The following is a 24,965-nucleotide window of genomic DNA, read 5'->3' as shown; positions in this document are numbered from 1 at the left end:
CTCCTTGGAGTGGGCTAACCCCATCTCCAAGGCTGCAAGTCTGGCCCCAGAGCCTCAGAGCTTCCGCGCCCTCTAGCGGCCTCTCTCCGTAACGCCCACACCCAGGCCTTCCACCCTCTTCAGGACTTCTTCCTCTGCCTTTTCGGCAGCATCCGGACCACAAGAGCTCCTGCAGATGTGTCGCTCCCTAGAGGTGCTGTTGGGTTGGGCCAGGCTCCTGAGGCCGCCCCCGGGGTGGTCCCAGGCTTTTGGTCACTTTTCTTTTGTCCGTATCTCTAGCCAGCTACCTGCCATAGGCCAGTACAGACTTCTGCTCTGAGGTGGGCCCATATGCGGATTGCCCCGGAGGAGGCCCACCTGAGGGAGGAGGGTCCGGTCCGCCCCGCCCTCCGAGGGGCCTGAGGCTCCAGATGGGAAGCCCTGTCAGTGTCTGATCACAGGGCACTGCATTCTCCAGGTAAACCCTTGGAGTTACCTCCATAACGTTTTTTAAATCCATCTCCCATTCGTCATATTTACGAGATAAAGAATTTCCCCTATTAAATTTGGGAAATATATTATTATTAAAAGGAACAGGAAGACACAGGATGCTCCTAAACGAGCTATTACTTGGAAGATTCAACAATTCTAATGAGAGAACACCCACGCTCTTCACCCCCTGGGACATCAGCACAAGTTGGGAATTGGTTGCAGTCTTTATTAATTCCTCTGATTTCTCCAGAACCTTTCCTTCAGGGAGAAATCTCTGGGCTCTGCAGGGACTGTGGGTGATGACAGGTAACTCTGAGACTGAAAAGCTGGAGGAAAAGAGACAGGGGACAGAGATGAGAAGTGGTGATAAGGAGCAGCAGGAGCCTCACATTCAGTCTCAGGCTTAGAGTCTCAGTTCATCTCCAGCGAAGGTAAGGACCACCAAGATCTGGCCCCACTGGCCTTGTCACGTCGTGTGGGAATGGGGGACAGCCAAACCACTGTGGCCACTTTCAGAGAAATAAAGAAGAGTGAGAGGGCATCTCTGGGAGACGGTTTGACATGGTCATTGTTGTGAAATGATGAACTTTTCAGAAAAGTGAAGACTGTTCTTTTGATTTTCAAGGACTTGCAGTTTTATGGTTGAAAGGAAAACTTGACATGGAGAACATCTAATGATTAAGAAAGAAGAGAAAGGAAAAATGTTAGACAGCAAGAAAAGGAGAGAGGGGGAAAGATACAAGGAGGAAGAGTACAGTTGATAACAACATCAGCTGCCTGGGTGTCAAAGATGGTAACAGTGGGGAGAAATATGGCCAGGCTGTCAAGAAGCACTGGGCTTTTAGACAAAAATATCACTCATCAACAAGAGACTTCAGAATTAGAACGATCCAACTAATACCAACTAATACTCTTGATGAAAGTGAAAGAGGAGAGTGAAAAGTTGGCTTACATTCAGAAAACGAAGATCATGGCATCTGGTCCCATCACTTCATGGCAAATAGATGGGGAAACAGTGGAAACAGTGGCTGACTTTATTTTTTCAGGCTCCAAAATCACTGCAGATGGTGATTGCAGCCATGAAATTAAAAGATGCTTGCTCCTTGGAAGAAAAGTTAAGACCAATGTAGACAGCATATTAAAAAGCAGAGACATTACTTTGCCAACAAAAGTCCATCTAGTCAAAGGTATGGTTTTTCCAGTAGTCATGTATGGATGTGAGAGTTGGACTGTGAAGAAAGCTGAGCGCCAAAGAATTGATGCTTTTGAACTGTGGTGTTGGAGAAGACTTTTGAGAGTCTCTTGGACTGCAAGGAGATCCAACCAGTCCATCCTAAAGGAAATCAGTCCTGAATATTTATTGGAAGGACTGATGCTGAAGCTGAAACTCCAATACTTTGGCCACCTGATACGAAGAACTGACTCATTTGAAAAGACCCCAATGCTGGGAAAGATTGGAGGCAGGAGGAGAAGGGGATGACAGAGGATGAGATAGCTGGAAGATATCACTGACTCAGTGGACATGAGTTTGAGTAAACTCCAGGAGTTGGTGATGGACAGGGAGGCCTGGCGTGCTGCGATTCATGGGGTCGCAAAGAGTCGGACATGACTGAGCGACTGAACTGAACTGAACTGAACATTTCAATAGCTAACTTGCAGCCTCCTTTCATTACCTAGGAATTTTAACAGCCACTCTATATTATTAGTGATAAATGGAACCAAGGCAAACAAAAATAACCCACACAGGATGACCTACTAGCAATAGGAACAAAGACAAGACTGAGAACTCTAATTTCCCAATTTAAGTCTTTACTGGGAACTGATCCTTATGCTAAGAAATGTAAGTTACTCTGAACTTAAATTAAAAGTGGAAGAGGAATTAGACAATAAATATATTTTTTATCACTCCTGGCCAACTCTTTTATATTCCATTCTGATGATATTATAGTTTATAATTTATATTCATTGTTTTATTATACCCATGATATTCCTAGCAAAAACAAGACCAGGAGCTGAGTGTGGCTCAGATCATGAACTCCTTATTGCAAAATTCAGACTTAAATTGAAGAAAGTAGGGAAAACTGCTAGGTTATTCAGGTATGACCTAAAGCAAATCATTTATGATTATACAGTAGAAGTGACAAATAGATTCACGGGATTAGTTCTGTTAGAGTGCCTGAGGAACTATGGACGGAGATTCGTAACATTGTGCAAAAGGCAGTGTTCAAAACCATCCCCAGGAAAAAGAAATGCAAAAAGGCAAAATGGCTGTCAGAGGAGGCCTTACAAATAGCTGAGAAAAGAAGAGAAGTGAAAGGCAAAGGAGAAAAGGAAAGATATACCCATCTGAATTTGTAGAGTTCCAAAGAATAGCAAGGAGAGAAAAGAAAGCCTTCCTAACTGAATGGTGCAAAGAAATACAGGAAAATAATAGAATGGGAAAGACTAGAGATCTCTTCAAGAAAATTAGAGATACCAAGGGAACATTTCATGCAAAAATAGGCACAATAAAGGACAGAAATGGTATGGACCTAACAGAAGCAGAAGATATTAAAAAGAGGTGACAAGAATACACAGAAGAACTATACAAAAAAGATCTTAATGATGGATAACATGATGGTGTGATCATTCACCTAGAGCCAGACATCCTGGAGTGTGAAGTCAAGAGTGCCTTAGGAAGCATCACTATGAACAAAGCTAGTGGAGGTGATAGAATTCCAGTTGAGCTATTTCAAATCCTAAAAGATGATCCTGTTAAAGTAATGCACTCAATATTCCAGCAAATTTGGAAAACTCAGCAGTGGCCACAGGACTGCAAACGATCAATTTTCATTCCAGTCCCAAAGAAGGGCAATGCCAAAGATTGTTCAAACTACCGCATAATTGCACTCATTTTACATGCTAGCAAGGTCATGCTCAAAATCCTCCAAGCTAGGCTTCAACAGTACATGAATCGAGAACTTCTAGATATACAAGTTGGATTTAGAAAAGGCAGAGAAACCAGAGATCAAATTGCCAACATCTGTTGGATCATAGAAAAAGTAAGAGAATTCCAGAAAAACATCTACTTCTGCTCTATTGACTATGCTAAAACCTTTGAATGTGTGGATCACAACAAACCATAGAAAATTTTTACAGAGGTGGCAATAGCAGACCACCTTAGCTGTCTCCTGAGGAACGTGTATGAAGGTCAAGAAGCAACAGTTAGAACCAAACATGAAACAACAGACAGGTTCAAAATTGGCAAAGGAGTGCGTCAAGGCTGTGTATCGTCACCTTGTTTATTTAACTTATATGCAGAGTACATCATGCGAAATGCCAGGCTGGAAGAATCACAAGCAGGAATCAAGATTGCTGGCAGAAATATCAATAACCTCAGATATGCAGATGACACCACCCTATGGCAGAAAGCAAAAAGGAACTAAAGAGCCTCTTGATGAAGGTGAAAGAAGAGACTGAAAAAGCTGGCTTAAAACTCAACATTCAAAAAACTAAGATCATGGCCTCTGGTCCCATTACTTTGAGAGTGTTAATAGTAGTCTTGGTAGGGAGGCCAGAGGACCCCAAGTGGCAGGAGGAAATAAAACTGCCAGTGGCAGACTTTTTTTTTCTTTTCTCTTCTAATCTATGTTGTCATGGTGACACCTGATTCTGCCTGAACTTTATCTCAAACCTTGAGCTAACCAATGCATTTTTCTCATGGAAATATCTTCCTTCAGTTCAGTTCAGTGTCCGACTCTTTGTGACCCTATGAATAAGTTCACTCAAACTCATGTCCATCGAGTCAGTGATGCCATCCAGCCTTCTCATCCTCTGTCATCCCCTTCTCCTCCTGCCCCCAATGCCTCCCAGCATCAGAGGCTTTTCCAATGAGTCAACTCTGCACATGAGGTGGCCAAAGGACTGGAGTTTTGGCTTCAGCATCATTCCTTCCAAAGAAATCCCAGGGCTGATCTCCTTTAGAATGGATTGGTTGGATCTCCTTGCAGTCCAAGGGACTCTCAAGAGTCTTCTCCAACACCACAGTTCAAAAGCAACAAGTCTTTGGCACTCAGCTTTCTTCACAGTCCAACTCTCACATCCATACATGACCACAGGAAAAACCATAGCCTTGACTAGACGAACCTTTGTTGGCAAAGTAATGTCTCTGCTTTTCAATATGCTATCTAGGTTGGTCATAACTTTCCTTCCAAGGAGTAAGAGTCTTTTAATATCATGGCTGCAGTCACCATCTGCAGTGATTTTGGAGCCCCCCAAAATAAAGTCTGACACTGTTTCCACTGTTTCCCCATCTATTTCCCATGAAGTGATGGGAGCAGATGCCATGATCTTCGTTTTCTGAATGTTGAGCTTTAAGCCAACTTTTCCACTCTCCTCTTTCACTTTCATCAAGAGGCTTTTTAGTTCCTCTTCATTTTCTGCCATAAGGGTGGTGTCATCTGCATATCTGAGGTTATTGATATTTCTCCCGGCAATCTTGATTCCAGCTTGTGCTTCTTCCGCCCAGTGTTTCTCATGATGTACTCTGCATATAAGTTAAATAAGCAGAGTGAGAATATACAGCCTTGATGTACTCCTTTTCTTATTTGGAACCAGTCTGTTGTTCCATGTCCAGTTCTAACTGTTGCCTCCCGACCTGCCTATAAGCTATATTAATTTACTATGTGTTTGCTTGGAAATCTGCCTTTCTTTACGATTCATGTCAATTGCTTTATGGCTGGGGATGACTCATCTTGTGCCAATGCTATCTCAAAATGCATGTTGTGGGTGAGGGGCCTGGTGCAACTCTCAATTTTGAGGTGTTTCCTTTCTCTAATTAGCAGTTTGCTAATAGGTATATTATTCATAGCTAAAGACTAGTGATGGGGGACTCTTTCTGTCCCCTTCTGATGTCTATGTCAGAAGATTTCTCTATCTCTTTTATACTTTAATAAAACTTTATTACACAAAAAGCTCTGTACCATCAAGCTCATCACTGGCTCGCAATCAAATTCCTTTCCTCTGGAGGCCAAGAATCCTGACATTGTTCACGGCTCATGGCAGCAAACTTTCAACTTCATGACATAGTTGGGGAAACAATGAAAACAGTGACAGACTTTATTTTATTTTATTTTGGGCTGCAAAATCACTACAGACAGTGACTGTAGCCATGAAATTAAAAGACACTTGCTCCTTGGAAGAAAAGCTGTGACAAACCAAGACAGCGTACTGAGAAGCAGAGACGTTACTTTGCCAACAAAGATCCATAGAGTTAAAGCTCTGGTTTTTCCAGTAGTCATGTATGGATGTGAGAGTTGGATTGCGAAGAAAGCTGAGCACCAAAGAATTGATGCTTTTGAACTGTGGTGTTGGAGAAGACTTTTGAGAGTCTCTTGGACTGCAAGGAGATCCAACCAGTCCATCCTAAAGGAAATCAACCATGAATAGTCAGGAAATCAACCAGTCCTTTATTGGAAGGACTGATGCTGAAGCTGAAGCTGCAATACTTTGGCCACCTGTTGCAAAGAGCTGACTCATTGGAAAAGACTCTAATGTTGGGAAAGATTGAGGGCAGGAGGAGAAGGGGATGATAGAGGACTAGATGGTTGGATGGCATCACTGACTCAATGGACATTAGTTTGAACAAACTCTGGGAGATGGTGATGGACAGGGAAGCCTGGTATGCTGCAGTCCATGGTGTCACAACGAGTCAGACACAACTTAGTGACTGAACAACATCAACAACCAGAAGTCCTGATATTATAGGTCAGCATAATCTTAGTGTGCCCATGGTTTACTGGGGAAGAAAAAAACAGAGATATATCTATCTAAGACATCATTTTTCAATATTCACTAACATTTTTTCCCAATCAAGTACCTACCCTCTGGCAGACACTGGCATGGGGACTAGGTAAATGTTATAGAGATAAGCAGGGCATTTCCACCCTCCTGCCTTGCCATTCTTTGTCATAGATATGGTATAAATTCTGAGGTCCCTAACCTTCAGCCCTGTGTTTTTAAGAGAAACCTGTGTAGAATAGGGGGGTGGATGTGTTGCTGCTGTAGCTGCTTTTCATTGATATAAGTAATGTTACAGAAGAACTGGAAAGTAGAGAAAAGAAGAATATCCACCATCCCTAAAGCAACTACTACTACCAATTTTACGTAATTTACTCTAGACTTTTGACAATTTTTTTGATTATCCAAGAATACATAACTTTGCATTCTTTTTCTATGGAGCTATGTTTTATAACCATCATTTTATTAATTCTAGAATAATACAACAAGAGGTTACCAGTATTTACTTGTGTCGTCATTGGACAGCTATTAAGTAGTAGAGCTGGGCAGGGCTGTGAACCCACATGTGCTGCCCTCCAAAGATCTGAAATCACACGACACAGCTCCCTTCTCCAACCCCATCTCATACCACTCTCTACTTTCTACACGGCTGATCTTCTTTGAGCTCTTCAAACATACTACACTCTCTAGTTCGGAATTATAGGAATAGAAACCAGACAGAGTGACAGAAATAGAAAAATGACAGCTCTTAGGAATCAAGTGAAAATTTTATGGTTAAAAATATTCTTTAGTCACAACTGGTTTAATGATTTCATGTAAATTGTGTCAATAAACTGAAGACAGATTACTATGTGCTCTTTTGGGTCCTTTCTCTTCTGAGCATTAGCCCCACCTTGACCACCCATGCCTCCTCCCAGACTTACCAAATAAAACACAAAGCTCAGATAAGCTACGCTGACCACTGCAGCCACCACGTACAATGCCACGTGCCCTAGATCCTGCACATACACCATGACAAAGTACATGTTGATGAAACAGATAAGGACCATGATACTGCCTACGATCCTCCAGCCTCTGTCAAAAGAATCAGCACACTTATTGGTGGAATAGACCAACCTCTCCACAAACAGAAAAAGACACTGTGTTTCTTGGGATTACAGGACAGGAGTAAGCAGCATTTCAAAATAATCTGAAAATTGCTTCTTATGTCCCAAATTAGGTTAAATGAGCCAAAGTTACATAATGATAGGGAGAAAGAGGAAAAGAAAAACACCATCAAATAATCTCTATTATTTAAGTCCTTACAAAGGCAACAAGCCTACAACTGAAAAAGTAATGAGTCCCCAGAGATCCAACAATTCATTTCAAATATCCCACATCCTTTAGCTAATAAAAGGTATTAGCTTATGCCTCTCTCATCGAGATCATTTAACATGGAATTAAGATGCTTTAACTTTCAGTGGCTGAAGTTGAAGAGTTAAAGCCCTAAAAGCTGAAAAACTTCTCCCAGAAATAAAAAATTGTGCTTTCCTTCCTTTGTTACATTCACTATCTCTATTTTCTTTTCTTTAATTTTTAAAAAATAGACATACAGTTGATTGACAATGTTGTGTTTATATTTTCAATTTTTGGTCACACCCTGTTGGTCCCCGTGGGACCTTAGTCCCCTGACCTGGGATTGAACCGGCACCCCCTGCACTGGAAGGCAGAGTCTCAACCACTGGACCACCAGGGAAGCCCCCAGCAGTCTCTATTTTCTAAGTCAGAGATTAAAGGGGAAGCTCTAGCAGTCGCCTCTTCAAGCATATAGTTCCCCTAAGATGGATTTTCTGACTGGCCTGTTTGATGAAGATACCATTTTCCCCCACATCTCTGGGAACTAAAAGAAGTGCACTCACAATCCATTGGCAAATTTGCTTATCATCAGCTGCAAGCTCATAAACATGAGGATGGATATGAGAGCAAAAGGAAGCTGCAAAAGAAAAAACTAAGATCATATAGGGCTACTGGGAGTCCTTGTAACACCCCAGAGGGCAGCACTTTAGCAAAAGGGAACCACAGACCCTGCCTCACCTACTCTGTGAGAAATGATTCCTGTCATTGCAACATGCTGGAGGGTTATGTGGAAATGTGTAGCATGAACCCAGCATCAATTATGCTCACAGTGTCTACAAAATTTCTATCTGCCTTGTCTTCTTAATCTCCATAATACCCAACAGTCTCCTTTACATTATTTAATGTTTGCTTGGATTAATGAATAATAATTTTGTGTTCTATATGTAATTACAGCTTATAATTCCCATTCAACAGGCTTAGAAAAAGAAACAAGCCACTTCTAAAAGCCTTTTAGATTCCATAGACTTCATGTGCGTTCACCATAGACCAAGACTGTGCCTCTTTCTTCCTCTGAATTTTCCCTACACCCACACTAGGCTTGGTACATAAGGGCAATACAGAATGCTTCCTGACTCAACTGGATGTGAGTTTCCCCAGCTCCCTCCTCACCTGTAAGCTCTGAAGAACATTCAGGAAGTCATTCATCCCTGTTAGATGCTCCACGTCTTGGAAGACGGCCACAAGCCCAATGGAGATAATGGCAATAGAGCAGGTCAGACTCACTCAGGCAAAGCATGACCACTTTAGGTTTAGGAATCCCTGGAAGAAAACACAGAAGCAGGATGAATGTCTGGAAGAGGAAACAGAAAAAGGTCTGAGAAGTTTCGGGAAAATCTTAGAGGCATGGGATTAAGAAAGGACAAAAGGGCAACATCCTCTTCCTCTCCTCTATCCCAGTCACAGCAGCACGTACCTCCATGACAAACTGGCCGGAATAGGTTCCTGTCATGGTGGAGCTCTGCCCCGCAGCCAGGATCCCCACCGCCCAGATGTAGAGAGCGGCAGGCCCGAAGTAACACCCCAGCACAACACCCTGGACAGGCAAGGGAGAGAGATCACCTGAGACAACACCCCAAACATATCCTTGGTGTTTCTTCTCCCCATTCCTGGCTACGCACCCACCTCTACCGAGTGCTGTGCTGGCACTGTCCCAGAAGCGAGACTCGGGTCCTGACCTCATTCTAGAGGCTTTCAACCTAAAGTCTGCTGGATGGGCCCCCATTCCTCCTCAGCCTAGTCCCTTCTCTTCTCTAGGCTCCTAAAGCCTTTATCCTCAGCTCATATGTTAACTATTAAAAAAAAGTTTGCAACACATTTCCCAAATCATATTCCTTAACACAGTATTCTGGAAGACAGTCATAGGAATGGAGAGAAAGTGCAAATGAATTCTGGAGATGCTACATACTATATATTCTACTCTTGGAGGTTTACAGTGTAACTGGGATAAAAGGGACAAAGAGATCCCAATAAAGACCACTTTACTGGGACTTTCTTGGTGGTCCACTGGTTAAGACTTCATGCTCCTAGTATAGGAGGTAGGGGGTGTTCAAACCCTGGTCAGGGAACTCAATCCCACATGCCACACAGTGTGGCCAAAATAAATAAATAAATACAGTCTCCAGCCACTATGGCAGGGTGGGGAATACATATTAAAAAAAAAAGAATACTAAGAGCGCTTTCTTTACTCACTCCAATTAAAACCTAGAGAACAGTATACTATCAACACAAGTTTGGGAATTGCTGATACAATCGATTCATCTTTTTGGCTGATCCTCTAATCCCTTCCACATAATCCAAAATCCTGTTTGGCATCTGAATCTCTGAAAACAGATACTCCAGAGAAGATATGCTGAGCTCTGAAGTGAACCCATGGAAAAGACCAGATACTAGACTAAGAATATTGATCCAGCAGCAAAGATCAGAAATTTGAACAGGTTTATGCCTTTGTAGATGTCCACAGCTAGTGTTGAATTATCATCAGGGAAAAGGTGAGTGTGGGGACTGCTGATGTTTTTACAGACTGCAACCTGGTACCAAAGCAGTTTAGGAACAGCTTTTAATTTTGAATCCAGGACTCAGAGAAGAAGACCTCTCCTATAGATCACATACCGGTCATCTAAGAGATGGATGCTGGAGGTGAGACATTGGACACGCATTGATGACAGAAGAGACTGGCAGCAGTGTCACTGAGGTCTTCCTCCGTAATTTTTCTATACCCTCACGTCATCAAAAACTTCCTGAGTTAGAATGTGCATGCTAATACATGAATGCTGGGTCATTTTAAATGATGACAGGAGCTGAGGGCCCTTAGAAGGCTTCAGATATGAGAGGGCACCCGGAATAGGGAGTCCTTAGTCAGAGCAGAGCCAGGAGTCAGAGGTCCTATGACGGGAAACTAAAGAGCGAGCAAAACTAGATTGGCAATCAGGAGTCAGGAGGACAGAGAATTCAGTGTGATAAAACAGCCTGTCTGGCCACAGATTCTATTTCCTGTGTGTTGGCTCCTCCCAACCTGTCACCAAAAGGCAGGACTGGAAGGCAACCAGTATTTGGAAGGGAAAGGGGATGAGAAAGAGTCAAACAGACATAAAGCCACTAACAACAGCTTGAGACAGTCCTTGTCTGAGGAAAACTCCTTTCCCAGTCCAAAGCTGGGAATGGTGGGTCTGGACTTGGCCACAGCCCCAGACTGTAAACACAGCTAGCGCAGTGACTTAGGGGCAGCACTGAGATCTATTCCCCCTGAGCTCGAAGTCACTGTCACGTTTTCCTGCCCCGAGGCGGCCTCTTCTTTACCCTCACATTCACTACTACCCAGTTGGTTTTCTCAAAAAATGCTTCGGCAAACACTGAGGTAACAAAGATGGTGATAAAGAAAACAAAGAGCAATGCAGGATTCAGTGAAGAAGTACTTAGTGGCTTATCGAACTTCCTGCTTATTGGCTCGGTCTACCTGTTTGTACTAGAGAGATAATAGCAACAGTCATTTTTTGACTAGTTGGAACAAGTTTCCTTGTGATATTTCATGAGTTGGAGTCAGCCGAAAGTCTTAGAGGGCAAACAACCGACCACGTGAAATGTGGGACTCCACTTATCTCCTGGTTCACTGAGTAAGAAGTCATGACCCTTTGATGACATCACATATCCAAAATAGGAAAAACGAGACTGAGTGACTGCCCTCAGTTACTGTGGCTGGAAGAACCACTGACCTACATAAACAACCTGATTTCAGGGGGAGATGACCTTAATTAAACAGGTCTCTGAAATCTCCCAGCAAACGATTGTGTTGGACTGACTGGTAAAAGCCAAGTTGGGCTCTTTCCTCCTGACTTCCACAAGGCCACTCAGACTTCTGAGATTTAAGGACAAATGACATGGTGCCCCACAGATTTTTTAAGAAGGACTTTAGTCCTTTCTGTATGGGGTCAGGTATCTCTGGTCACCTTGGTGGTAAAAACAGAGTTCAAGTATGTTGAGTCCAACTGCGGAAAAACGCCGTGCTCCTCCAGGGCTCCAACAATTGTAAACTAAGTGTGTGTCCCTTGTAACAAAAGGAAAAGAGGCCATGAACTACATAAGTCACTGAGATAAGATAGGTCTTGCTCACCTTGACTAAGGCAGAATGCAGATTGTAGATTGCGTGTCGTGATCATGGTGCCCACGGTGGCCACAGCCTGCATGATCTGTGGGGTGCGACAGCCTGAACAGGATGGCAGGAATAGACCTTGGAGATCTTGGAGGACCTGGGTCTGGCTGGGTTTCACTGTAGCATACTACATACAAACAACAGCTATTAGCTTTTTCTGGAACATGAGACTAGGGAGTAACACAGTACTAGTGAATGCTGAATTCTTTACTTCATCAATTCCCCCTTCATCAACAACTTCATAGGAAATGAGGAACACAGAACCATCCAAAGAAACCAAGCAGCACAGGTCAGAGAGTTTAAGAACTGGGTATCCAGACATTTCACATTATATTTTAGATATACAAAATAGATGTGTAGAGAATTTAATTAATATTCTAAAAAAATAAAATGGCTGCTAAGGGCTTATTGATATTAGTGTTGCAATAACTCCAGTGAGACATACCTTAGAATATAGTCAATTTTTGATTACCCACACTAATCATGCTTCTGTGCTCACCTATGTATAGAAAAATCACTTATGCTTGCCACTAGCATCTGCTGAGACTCACTCAGAAGCACTTCTCATACACCCTTTTTCCTGGTTCAGCATTTCTTTTGGAAGCCTTAGACATTGCTGTATCATCTACTCACAGAGTGGGCACATTTTCAAAAGCTTAACTAGGCTAATAAACAGAAATCAGTTTATAATAATTAGACTTAGAATGGTGCTGGGTTTCACCTCACTGCATGACATCTAATAGAGTGTCATGACTGGGGCACAAACCAGGAAACACACACTATGTCCCCTTTAGTTCACTAACTGCTACAATACAGAGAAAGACCAAGCTGCAATTACTGTCAACCAGGATGAGCGAGAACAGAACCCATCAAGGTGACAGCCAAGAATGACCTTGCAGCTTCTCTCCTAACCCTTTCTAAGGCTGTTCTGTTGTTGGGCTATTCTTTATTGTCTCCTGTCTATAAAAGAGAAACTTAGACTCGGTGAGTTTTAAGTCAGTTATTCAAGGTCATTATGGTGGAGTCATGATTTGAACCCAAGTTTGCTTGACTCCAAAGCTCCTGCATCATTTACTGTCTCACAGTGCTTTCCCAAATACTTTCTGAGTGAACTGTTTCTCTGACAATCTTGGCTGAGCATCAACAGGAGAACCATCCCTGGTAATCTCTTTTGGAACAGTAGGAGAGGGCTCAGGACTTCTTGGGGAAATGGTTGTACTCTGAGGTCATGCACATTCCTGAAGCAGTCACTCATGTCAGACTATTTTCACTGTTCAAGAAAAGGAGACTTGGAAATCCTAATAAGCAATGTACATCATCACCTCTATGAGAGATGCCATAGAGAAAGATCTGAATTAACTCAGATCCCACTCTCCTGGGAAGTCATTCTTTTGACTTCTTTGGACAAGTGGCCTGGTGACTGTTAGTAAAGCCGTTTTTAAACTTTGCCCAGTCTCTGATCAGTTTGTTGGAAACTGAGGATACTTTCTTTTTCTTGTTTCTCCTGCATTATGTTCCCTATATAGGTCAAATGCCCCATTTACCTCACCTAACTCTATATTCTTTAGAAACATCTACCCTTGCATAGGATTATTTTTCTCTCAGTTATTGCAGAAAGATAATACCAAATAGACAGGAAAACCTCCATAAGTACTTGCAGAATAAATAAATAAATAAGTTATAATAATAACTTTCCAACAATAAATTGCTATGGAAAATTTAGCAACTGAAATTAATGCTTGGGTTAGAGAATGAGATATTTAAATGATTCCTAAAAGGAAGAAAGCATTTCTGGTTCCTCCCCTAACTGAGGGAGTATTGAAATATTGCTATTCAGAGCTTGAGATGGAACCATGATTAAGATTGGAGGTGGAAGTCAAAGAGGTGTGTGTGTGTGTGTGTGTGTGTGTGTGTGTGTGTGTTAGTCTGGAGAAACCAGAAGGCCCAACATAATGTAGAGTTTTCTCATTTTTGAAGTTAAGAAAGGTGACATTCCACATTAGCGGCTGGCAGCAGGAATGCAGGGTGTTTGTGTTCTTTTCCTGGTCCTACCTCTCCTTCTGGTCTTGAGCTGACATCATGCAGACCCCCTGGTCGCAGGGGATGTATAGACATAGAGCAAATAGAGTACTTTCATTTGTTTTTGAACATATTTTGTCTTCTATGTACTAGTGACATCTTTTTTAAACATTTATTTATTTATTTTTATTTTAATTTAATTTAATTTTATTTTTAAACCTGAAACACTGTATTAGTTTTGCCAAACATCAAAACGAATCCGCCACAGGTATACATACGCTCCCCATCCTGAACTGAAGGATAATTGCTTTACAATATTGCCTTGGTTCCTGTCATACATCAACATGAATTAGCCATGGGTATACATATGTCCCCTCCCTCATGAACCTCCCTCCCACTTCCCACCTTTTCCCACCCCTCTAGGTTGTTACAGAGCCTCCGTTTGAGTTCCCTGATTCATACGGCAAATTTCCATTGGCTACTAGTGACATCTTAAAAAGCTAGGGAGGTACTTGAAATGAGAGTGGAATAGGACTCTATGTTTAGCAGAGAGATGGAGCAAGAGAAGAAGCCAGTAAAACTAACCAAATCAACAAACCAGTCCACTGACTCAAAACTTTTCAAATCTGGACTCTGAATCAATGCTTATGATCAGGAAGTTATCATTGCTCTTGTTAACCAGTGAATTTGACCTTGATCCCTGGTAAAATTCTTAAATAGATGTTTTGCAGAACATTTGGAATTCTCAAAGGACGTATCATCAGGAGCTATATAAAGCAAATCACAGTGTGAAACTTCACATAATGTCTTCTATTGATAGTATTAATAATAATTTAGTAGATCAAAACCAATCTAGTAAATCAGGAGAAAGGAGTATAAAAAGGGGATATCAATTCCAGGAAGCGTCATAGAAAGGGTGATGGCTATGAGGTTAAAGAGAATACTCTTAGTTTGGCTACTATAACCAAAATTATTCATTAATAACCCTTTGAAAGTCTGAGAAAGACTTCTAGTGAAAAGGAGAAGGCTTTATAGATCTTGTCTTCTCCTGTTTTAGCAGTGCCTTTGATAGACATAGCAAACATGCATGGCTTATCAAACTTCAGATGATGTGAATCAAAGAAGGAAAGCAATATTATAGGTAATAAAATTATAATTCAAAATATTCTTGTCTTTTGGAATGCTAGACTAAAAAACAAGATGAAATTTAGCAAGGGCACATATAAAATCCACATGTAGACTTCAACAGTCAGCTGAAAAAATACAGGAAGGTTAAGACCTGATTTGGTAGCCATTCATGTGGAAATGATTTGAGGCTTTTTCAAGATTTTTTTGGATTATCATGAATTAGGACTTAGTAGGTGTAAAGTAGGAGAAGGCAATGGCATCCCACTCCAGTACTCTTGCCTGGAAAACCCCATGGACAGAGGAGCCTGGTAGGCTGCAGTCCATGGGATCGCTAAGAGTCGGACACGACTGAGTGACTTCACTTTCACTTTTCACTTTCATGCATTGGAGAAGGAAATGGCAACCCACTCCAGTGTTTTTGCCTGGAGAATCCCAGGGACAAGGGAGCCTGGTGGGCTGCTGTCTATGGGGTCACACAGAGTCGGACACGACTGAAGTGACTTAGCAGCAGCAGCAGCAGCAGCAGCAGCAGCAGGTATAAAGTATGGGCTTCCCAGGTGGCTTAGTGGTAAAGAATCTGCCTGCCAATGCAGGAGACGTGAGTTCAATCCCTGGGTCAGGAAGATCCCCTGGAGGAGGAAATGGCAACCCACTCCAGTATTCTTGCCTGGGAAATTCTACGGACAGAGGAGCCTGGCAGGCTTCAGCCTGTGGGGTTGGAAAGAGCTGGACACGACTGAGCACACAGGTATAAAGTATGAGGAATATCTGAAGAATGTGGAGATATTTAATCAGGAAAAGACAAAACAAATGGAAGATGTGATAGCTGTCTTAATACTGTTGTTCAGTTGCTCAGTCGTGTGTGACTCTTAGGGATCCCATGTACTGCAGCACACCAAGCTTCCCTGTCCTTCACCATCTCCTGGAGTTTGCTCAAACTCATGTCCATTGAGTCTGTGATGCTATCCAAACCATCTCATCCTCTGTTGTCCCCTTCCCCTCCTGCCTTAAGTCTTTCCCAGCTTCAGGGTCTTTTCCAATGAGTCTTCAGTATTGGAGGGATTCTTATGAAGAAGAGGGATTATAGGACTAAAGGGGTGTTTGTGGTGGAATATCCAAACCCACCTACCTGTGCTGGTTTCATAGAGGTGATTCCTATAGGGTTAACACTTGTTATTTACAGCATGGTTTCTGAGTATGAAAATAAACTTAGGCTCCCTGAAGAGGGTCAGATTGGGGTAAATGAAGTTTCTTCCTAGAGCCTCCAGAAGAATGTTGGCAAATATAGGCCCCATTCATTGGAATTTCCTGGAACTAACACAGACATTAGAAAAATATGGCAAGCTTCCAGATTTGTTTAGGTTGGGTCACAGGTGGTACTCTCTGTAGGTAGAGAGTAGTGTGGGTCCAGATGACTTCTAGGTACTCAGATTCAGTGGAGAAGGAAACCTGACCTGCTTTGGGCTTGGAGTCAACGTCTTCTCTCCTGATTGTCTTACCCCTGGACTAAATTCTTCTGCCAGCTTACAGGTCTGTGGACGTTCTTCTCTTCTATGAGCCTTCTTCTCTCCTATGAAGGCTCCATGTATTGGCTTCTCCCCAACCTTGGATACTCACAGAAGACTGTTGACTCTATTCTATATATGCTGCTATTGACAAGACAGACTCCTTTTCTTGTAGGGGTTGAAGAAGAGCCTCCCTAGGGAGGAGATGTATCTTGGAGTCAACCAGATCAGCTGCAGCTATGTTTTTCTTCCAGGGGAATGTTTTGGTTCATTAGGGAACACATCTAGGTGTTTCACTCAAATGTAATGACCTTTTCCTTATTAGACAGAGAAAGACTAGAAAGAATAGCCAACATTAAACCCAATATTTATCTAATAGCTTATAATTCACAAAGCAAATATTCACTTATTTAATAACTATCTGATACTCTGAATGAACCCCAAGGTGAAATGTGAGTATGCTGTGATTTGTTCTTGCATCACTGGGATGGATTACCCCTAAGGTCAATAGTAGTCTTTCTACTCTGGAAGGGGTTAGGACCTGGGTCCTGCTTTAGTCTCTTAGCAGAGAGGAGGAAGGAGAAGATGGCTATATAATTCTGTAGATTATTTAGTTCTGTTTAGTTTTTAGCATTCAGTTCAGTTCAGTTTCTCAGTTGTGTCCGATTCTTTGTGACCCCATGAACCGCAGCACACCAGGCCTCCCTGTCCATCACCAACTCCTGGAGTTCACTCAGACTCACGTTCATCGAGTCAGTGATGCCATCCAGCCATCTCATCCTCTGTCGTCCCCTTCTTCTTCTGCCCCCAATCCCTCCCAGCATCAGAGTCTTTTCCAATGAGTCAACTCTGCACATGAGGTGGCCAAAGTACTGGAGTTTCAGCTTAAGCATCATTCCTTCTAAAGAAATCCCAGGCCTGATATCCTTCAGAAAGGACTGGTTGGATCTCCTTGCAGTCCAAGGGACTCTCAAGAGTCTTCTCCAACACCACAGTTCAAAAGCATCAAGTCTTTGCACTCAGCTTTCTTCACAGTCCAACTCACATCCATACATGACCACTGGAAAAACCATAGCCTTGACTAGATGGACCTTTTTTGGCAAAGTAATGTCTCTGCTTTTCAATATGCTATCTAGGTTGGTCATAACTTTCTTCCAAGGAGTAAGTGTCTTTTCATTTCATGGCTGCAGTCACCATCTGCAGTGATTTTGGAGCCCCCAAAAATAAAGTCTGACACTGTTTCCACTGTTTCTCCATCTATTTCCCATGAATTGATGGGGCCAGATGCCATGATCTTTGTTTTCTGAATGTTGAGCTTTAAGCCAACTTTTTCACTCTCCACTTTCACTTTCATCAAGAGGCTTTTGAGTTCCTCTTCACTTTCTGCCATAAGGGTGGTGTCATCTGCATATCTGAGGTTATTGATATTTCTCCCGGCAATCTTGATTCCAGCTTGTGCTTCTTCCAGCCCAGAATTTCTCATGATGTACTCTGCATATAAGTTAAATAAGCAGGGTGACAATGTACAGCCTTGACATACTCCTTTTCCTATTTGGTACCAGTCTGTTGTTCCATGTCCAGTTCTAACTGTTGCTTCCTGACCTGCATATCTCAAGAGGCAGGTCAGGTGGTCTGGTATTCCCATCTCTTTCAGAATTTTCCACAGTTTATGGTGATCCACATAGGCAAAGGCTCTGGCATAGTCAATAAAGCAGAAATAGATGTTTTTATGGAACTCTCTTGCTTTTTTGATGATCCTGTGGATGTTGGCAACTTGATCTCCGGTTCCTCTGCCTTTTCTAAAACCAGCTTGAACATCTGGAAGTTCACAGTTCATGTATTGCTGAAGCCTGGCTTGGAGAATTTTGAGCATTACTTTACTAGCGTGTGAGATGAGTGCAGTTGTGTGGTAGTTTGAGCATTCTTTGGCATTGCCTTTCTTTGGGATTGGAATGAAAATGGGCCTTTTCCAGTCCTGTGGCCACTGCTGAGTTTTCCAAATTTGCTGGCATATTGAGTGCAGCACTTTCACAGCATCATCTTTCAGGATTTGAAATAGCTCAACTGGAATTCCATCACCTCCACTAGCTTTGTTCGTAGTGATGCTTTCTAAGGCCCACTTGACTTCACATTCCATGATGTCTGGCTCTAGGTGAGTGATCATACCATCGTGATTATCTTGGTCATGAAGATCTTTTCTGTATAGTTCGTCTGTGTATTCTTGCCACCTCTTCTTAATATCTTCTGCTTCTGTTAGGGCCATACCATTTCTGTCCTTTATTGAGTCCATCTTTGCATGAAATGTTCCCTTGGTATCTCTAATTTTCTTGAAGAGATCTCTAGTCTTTCCCATTCTGTTGTTTTCCTCTATTTCTTTGCATTGATCGCCGAGGAAGGCTTTCTTATCTCTTCTTGCTATTCTTTGGAACTCTGCATTCAGATGCTTGTATCTTTCCTTTTCTCCTTTGCTTTTTGCTTCTCTTCTTTTCACAGCTATTTGTAAGGCCTCCTCAGACAGCCATTTTGCTTTTTTGCATTTCTTTTCCATGGGGGTGGTCTTGATCCCTGTCTCCTGTACAATGTCATGAACCTCCAACCATAGTTCATCAGGCACTCTATCTATCAGATCTAGTCCCTTAAATCTATTTCTCAGTTCCACTGTATAATCATAAGGGATTTGATTTAGGTCATACCTGAGTGGTCTAGTGATTTTCCCTACTTTCTTCAATTTCAGTCTGAATTTGGCAATAACAGATGTTTTGTAATGTTTTTAACATTACAGATTTATATAACCATTTCGGTCCCCTTAAAAAGAATACAAGTAAATAGTAGAATGAAGCTAAATGACCGGTGTAAAGAAGAGAGCCTGCTGTAGGAATACAGCACTGAGTTCCTTCTACATAAAAGCGGAGAATAAAGGTAGGCCAGTAGGAGGACAGCACAGGGTCACAGCAGAGGTTGAATTTCCCTATTGACAGATTAGGATGGCTCCTCCTGGAATAAATTGAGTAAGTGTCTTACTTTGACAGGTGAAAGGTGAGTGGAAAGACTTGGATGAGGAAAAGTAACCTGCAAGGAAGTGCCTAACATACTGTCTTTCAGAAAATATTAATAGCTTAGAATAAAGTATGACTGCCTAGGTTTTGGGTTGTGAAGAGCCTGAGAGAGATGCCAGGTGACAAAGAAAAGAGTAAAAGACTTTTCTAAGTACAGAGGAAATCCAATATTTTAAACTTAGGATTTATTACATATTAATAACAGTAATAAAAAATCCACCTTGTGTTTAAAAGTTTAATTTCAGCATTTTTTCCTGAGGTGCTTTTTTTAAATCAAGTTTTTATTTTTAAAATTTTTATCTTATATTGAACTATAGTTGATTTACAATGCTGTGTAAATTTCAGAAAAGTGATTCAGTTATACAGATACATATATTTATTCTTTTTCAAGTTCATTTCCCATTTATTATAGAATATTGAGCAGGGTTCCCTATGCTCTACCTTAGGTCCTTTTTGGTTATCTATGTTAAATACAGTATTGTGTATATAGCAACCACAAACTCCCAATTGACTCATTGGAAAAGACCCTGGTGCTGGGAAAGATTGAAGGTAGGAGGCAAAGGGGACAACAGAGGAAGAGCTGGTTGGATGGCATCATCGACTTGATTGACATGAGATTGAGCAAACTCCAAGAATTGGTGATGTACAGGGAGGCCTGGCGTGCCGCAGTCCATGGGGTTGCAAAGAGTCAGACGTGACTGAGTGACTGAACTGAGACTCCCAGTTTATCCCTCCTCCCACACCTGTCCTCTTTGGTAATCATAAGTTTGTTTTCTGAGTCTGTTTCAGTTTTGTAAATAAGTTAATGTGTATCAATTTTTGAAGCACCTTCTGTAAGTGGAAATGAAGCGTCTAAATGTGGTTTTCTAGGTATTAGATTATATTTTTTGTATAAAACCATGCCACACATTAATTAATTCAAGAAATACCAAGTATTTGTGACCTGTTGGGTGCTGTTCTAGACTCTAGGTATTAATATAAAGCAGCAAACAAGTGGTTAGCGGAGTTACCTGAACTCCTTTCAGTTTCCTGTGCCTGATGATGGGTCCATATTACCCTCATGGGACACTTCCTTCATCCAGAGTTGGCATTCCTGAATGCAGAAATCCTGCTGGCAGGAAAATTCATCTCCATAGGACTAGTTTCCTGTATCCCTTATCTCGACTAAATACTATAAGCATCAAGAATAAGTGGAGAGAATATAAAGAAGAGCATGTGGCAAGACGTGGTAGCAAAATAATGATACTAAAAGTGTTCATTTAGTGAATATCTCTGTGTGCTAGGCACTATGATAAGAGTCTTACAAAATTATCTCATTGAAGCCTCACATGAATCAGGGGAGGTAGTTATTATCATTATCTATAATTTAAATATATCCGGTGAGCCAGGCAGTCAGGCAAGAAAAGGAAATTTATTAGAGGGAAAATAAGAGGGTGACTGACTGGCCCTTGAGAAGAATCGGTGCCCTCTCTTTCTGATGGGGTCTTTCTTATACCCTGCCAATGAAAAATTCTCTGAAGAGATGGTTAATTTTTAGTCCGTAGCAGAGTTCTGTGGTCACGTAGCAGGAGGTCTGGAATCCATGGTCTTGTAGCCTTAAGAAGGTAGGGGTGAGTGGGAAAACAAGATGTCATTCGGGCAATTTTGTAAGTCTCAAGGGTCACTGTGACTTTATTCTTTGTTTGCGAGGTCAACATAATGAGCCATTTTAACAATGAGCCCCGTGTAGTCCCCATCAATAGAGAGATCAAGTACATTGTTCAGGACCATACAATTAGTAAGTGGTGAAGCCACAATTCAAATCTAACATCCCACAGTCTAGCCTCTGGATAATGAGGAAAGGTAAATAGAAGATATTAAGAAAAAGAAGAAAATTGTGATGGCCTGAAAATATGATTAAACTGGTCCATAAAAGTTATATTCAGATATTGCTGCCTTCTATATATTGTGGAACAGACACACAGATCTACAGATATACATAAAATGTATCCTAACTTGGTTCCTATTGATTGTCAAAATTTTATCCTGGAAAAAATAAAGTGGATGTTATCAAACAATGGCCTCAGTCATTAACAGTCTCAATGAAGCCACTCTAACAAAACTACACTTTGAACAGTAAAACTTCCTGGTGAACTCTGCAGGATAAACTTGTTGCAACTACCTATTTTTCTCAGTAAGACTGTTAGTTTAATCCAGTAAGATGTTGGAAAATATTTAATAAAAGTAGTGTTTGGCTTTTGGAATAACTGGTCATCCCATGCCATCCTTATGAAGGTAGTTAGATAGCCAGGCCAATTGTCTTTCAAGACTAATTTTAGATCATGGCAATAAAAACATGTGAACAGCACATACACCTTAAAATAACTCCATTACTCCAAATTATTTTCCTTCCAGTTTTTATATGCATTTTATAAATAGTTATAATTATTATCATACATACAATTGTAATCCTAGAATTTCACCTAACATTTTATTGTAAACATTTTATATTGCTTCATTTAAAAAAGCATATAATATTCATTACATATAATAGCTACAACACCATTTGCTTAACTATTTTTTCATTGGAGCTTTGTGTCTATATATAAACCATATATATATGTATGTATGTATATATATATATATATATACCATATATATCCCAACCTTCCACTAAGTGGGAAGGTTATTTATCCTTTGCTTATGTGTTTCTACTGATACTGCTGCTGCTGCTAAGTCACTTCAGTCGTGTCCAACTCTGTGTGACCACATAGACGACAGCCCACCAGGCTCCCCCGTCCCTGGGATTCTCCAAGCAAGAACACTGGAGTGGGTTGCCATTTCCTTCTCCAATGCATGAAAGTGAAAAGTGAAAGTTAAGTTGCTCAGTCGTGTCTTCTACTGATAAAAAGACAATATATTTTGGGGTATCTCATTTAATAAATGTATTTTTGAACCCTACAACATGTAGGGCATTATGGGATGGTCAAGATATAGAATTTTCCTGTAGATAACTATGGCACAATATGGAATGGGATAACTGCCACAAAAGAGCTACACAGTTTACTGAAATTATAGAGAAAGGAGTAGGGAAATGAATGGGTAAGGTGGAATATGAACTAGAATTTAAAGGACAGTAAAGACTTCAGAAAGTTAACAATGAGGTTGTGTCTTCAGCTTCTACCTATTAAGGAGTAGACTGGCACCAGGTTAGCTCTCCTAATGTAAACAATTACATAATTGACACAATATGTGAAGTATCTGTTAATAGCTATTGGAAAACAGAACACAGGAGTGTAACCCCCAAGAGAAACAGTAAGAGACTGTTTTTCTGGGCTCCAAAATCACTGCAGATGGTGACTGCAGCCATGAAATTAAAAGATGCTTGCTCCTTGGAAGAAAAGCTATGACCAACCTAGACAGCATATTAAAAAGCATATTAAAAAGAAGATCAATCCTGAATATTCATTGGAAGGACTGATGCTGAAGCTGAAGTGCCAATACTTTGGCCACCTGATGTGAAAAACCTAGTCTTTGGAAAAGATCCTGACGCTGGGAAATACTGAGGGCAAAAGGAGAAGGGGACGGCAGGATGATATGTCTGGATAGCATCACTGACTCAGTGGACATGAATTTAAGCAAACTCTTGGAGATGGTGGAGGACAGAGGAACCTGGTGTGTTGCAGTCCATGGGGTCACAAAGAGTCAGATATGACTTCGCGACTGAAAAACAACAGAGCAGGTAAAGATTTAACCTTTATTCTTGTGCTAATTTTATCCTATTTCTAAAGTGTAGTCTTCCCGTGGTTCTATTGAATGCTCCCAGTTTTCAATAAGATGTCTCCACTCTGGTTGATTGGACCTTAAGTATCTCCAACTCTGTATGAATTCCAGTAGTTACTCAATCTGTACTTCTAATAATACTCAGCTAAAGTCTTGTGGCTATCCATATACAGGTTTCTAGAATTCTTTTTCTGCATGTCTCCCTCCTCTTCTGCCTACAAATTCAGACAATTTCTGCTTCCCCAAATGCTGATCTCTCTCTTCAACTCAGTGAGATAATCATGCCTTGCCCCTTCTTTGATCTTGAGTCTGGAAAGGCAGAAAGTCATGGTGGTCATATAGTTCACTTCAATCATTTCCCTTCTCTCAGGGGTTCAGTTCAGTCACTTGGTCGTGTCTGACTCTTTGCGACCTCATGCACTGCAGCACACCAGGCCTCCCTGTCCATCACCAACTCCTGGAGCTTGCTCAAACTCATGCCCATCGAGTTGGTGATGACATCCAACCATCTCATCGTCTGTCGTCCCCTTTTCCTCCTGCCTTCAATCTTTCCCAGCATCAGGGTCTTTTCAAATGAGTCAGTTCTTCACATCAGGTGGCCAAAGTATTGGATTTTCAGTCTCAACATCAGTCCTTCCAATGAATATTCAGGACTGATTTCCTTTAGGATGGACTGGTTGGATCTCCTTTCAGTCCAAGGGACTCTTAAGAGTCTTCTCCAACGCCACAGTTCAAAAGCATCAATTCTTTGGCACTCAGCTTTCTTTAGTCCAACTCTCACATCCATACATGATTACTGGAAAAACCATAGCTTTGACTAAATGGACTTTTACTGGCAAAGTGATATCTCTGCTTTTTAATATGCTGTTTAGGTTTGTCATAACTTTTCTTCCAAAGAGCAAGCATCTTTTCATTTTTGGGCTGCAGTCAACATCTCTTTTGGAGACCAAGAAAATAAAGTCTATTCCTGCTTCCACTTTTTCCCCTTCTATTTGCCATGAAGTGATGGGACCAGATGCCATGATCTGAGGGTTTTTTTTTGATGTTAAGTTTAATGTTTAATTTTTTTTTAATGCTGAGCCAGCTTTTTCTCTCTCCTCTTTCACCCTCATCAAGAGGCTCCTTAATTCCTCTTCATTTTCTGCTATTAGAATGGTATTATCTGCATATCTGAAGTTATTTCTCCCAGCAATCTTGATTCCAACTTGTGATTCATCCAGTATTCTGCATATAAATTAAATAAGCAAGGTGACAATATACAACTTTGTCATACTCCTTTCCCAAGTTTGAACCAGTCTGTTGTTCCATGTTCAGTTCTAACTGTTGCTTCTTGGACCTGCATACGGGTTCCTCAGGAGATAGGTAAGGTGGTCTGGTTTTCCCATCTCTAAGAATTTCCCATAGTTTGTTGTGATCCACATAGTCGAAGACTTCAGCATAATCAATGAGGCAGAAGTAGATGTTTTTCTGGGACTCTCTTACTTTCTCCATGATCCAGTGAATGTTGGCAGTTTGATCTCTGATTCCTCTGCCTTTTCTAAATTCAGCTTATACATTTGGAAGTTCTTGGTTCACGTACTGCTGAAGCCTACCTTGAAGGATTTTGAGCATAATCTAGGTAGTATGTGAAGTGAGTGCAACTGACCTGCTCTAACAAAACATAAAAACAAATCTCAATAGATTAAACTGAATCTTAAGTATCTT

The 24,965-nt window shown here is 41.3% G+C and overlaps 1 pseudogene; it reads right to left on the bottom strand.

Moving 5' to 3' along the window:
- Positions 1-283: 283 nt before the first annotated feature.
- On the bottom strand, positions 284-12,113 carry LOC129650769 (natural resistance-associated macrophage protein 2-like; annotated as a pseudogene).
- Positions 12,114-24,965: the final 12,852 nt, after the last annotated feature.

The sequence above is a fragment of the Bubalus kerabau genome, chromosome 1 (assembly GCF_029407905.1).
Source record: "Bubalus kerabau isolate K-KA32 ecotype Philippines breed swamp buffalo chromosome 1, PCC_UOA_SB_1v2, whole genome shotgun sequence".
Classification (NCBI taxonomy): Eukaryota; Metazoa; Chordata; class Mammalia; order Artiodactyla; family Bovidae; genus Bubalus; species Bubalus kerabau.
The sequence above is the reverse complement of the archived record's forward strand: the minus strand, read 5'-3'. Positions and strand labels throughout refer to the sequence as shown.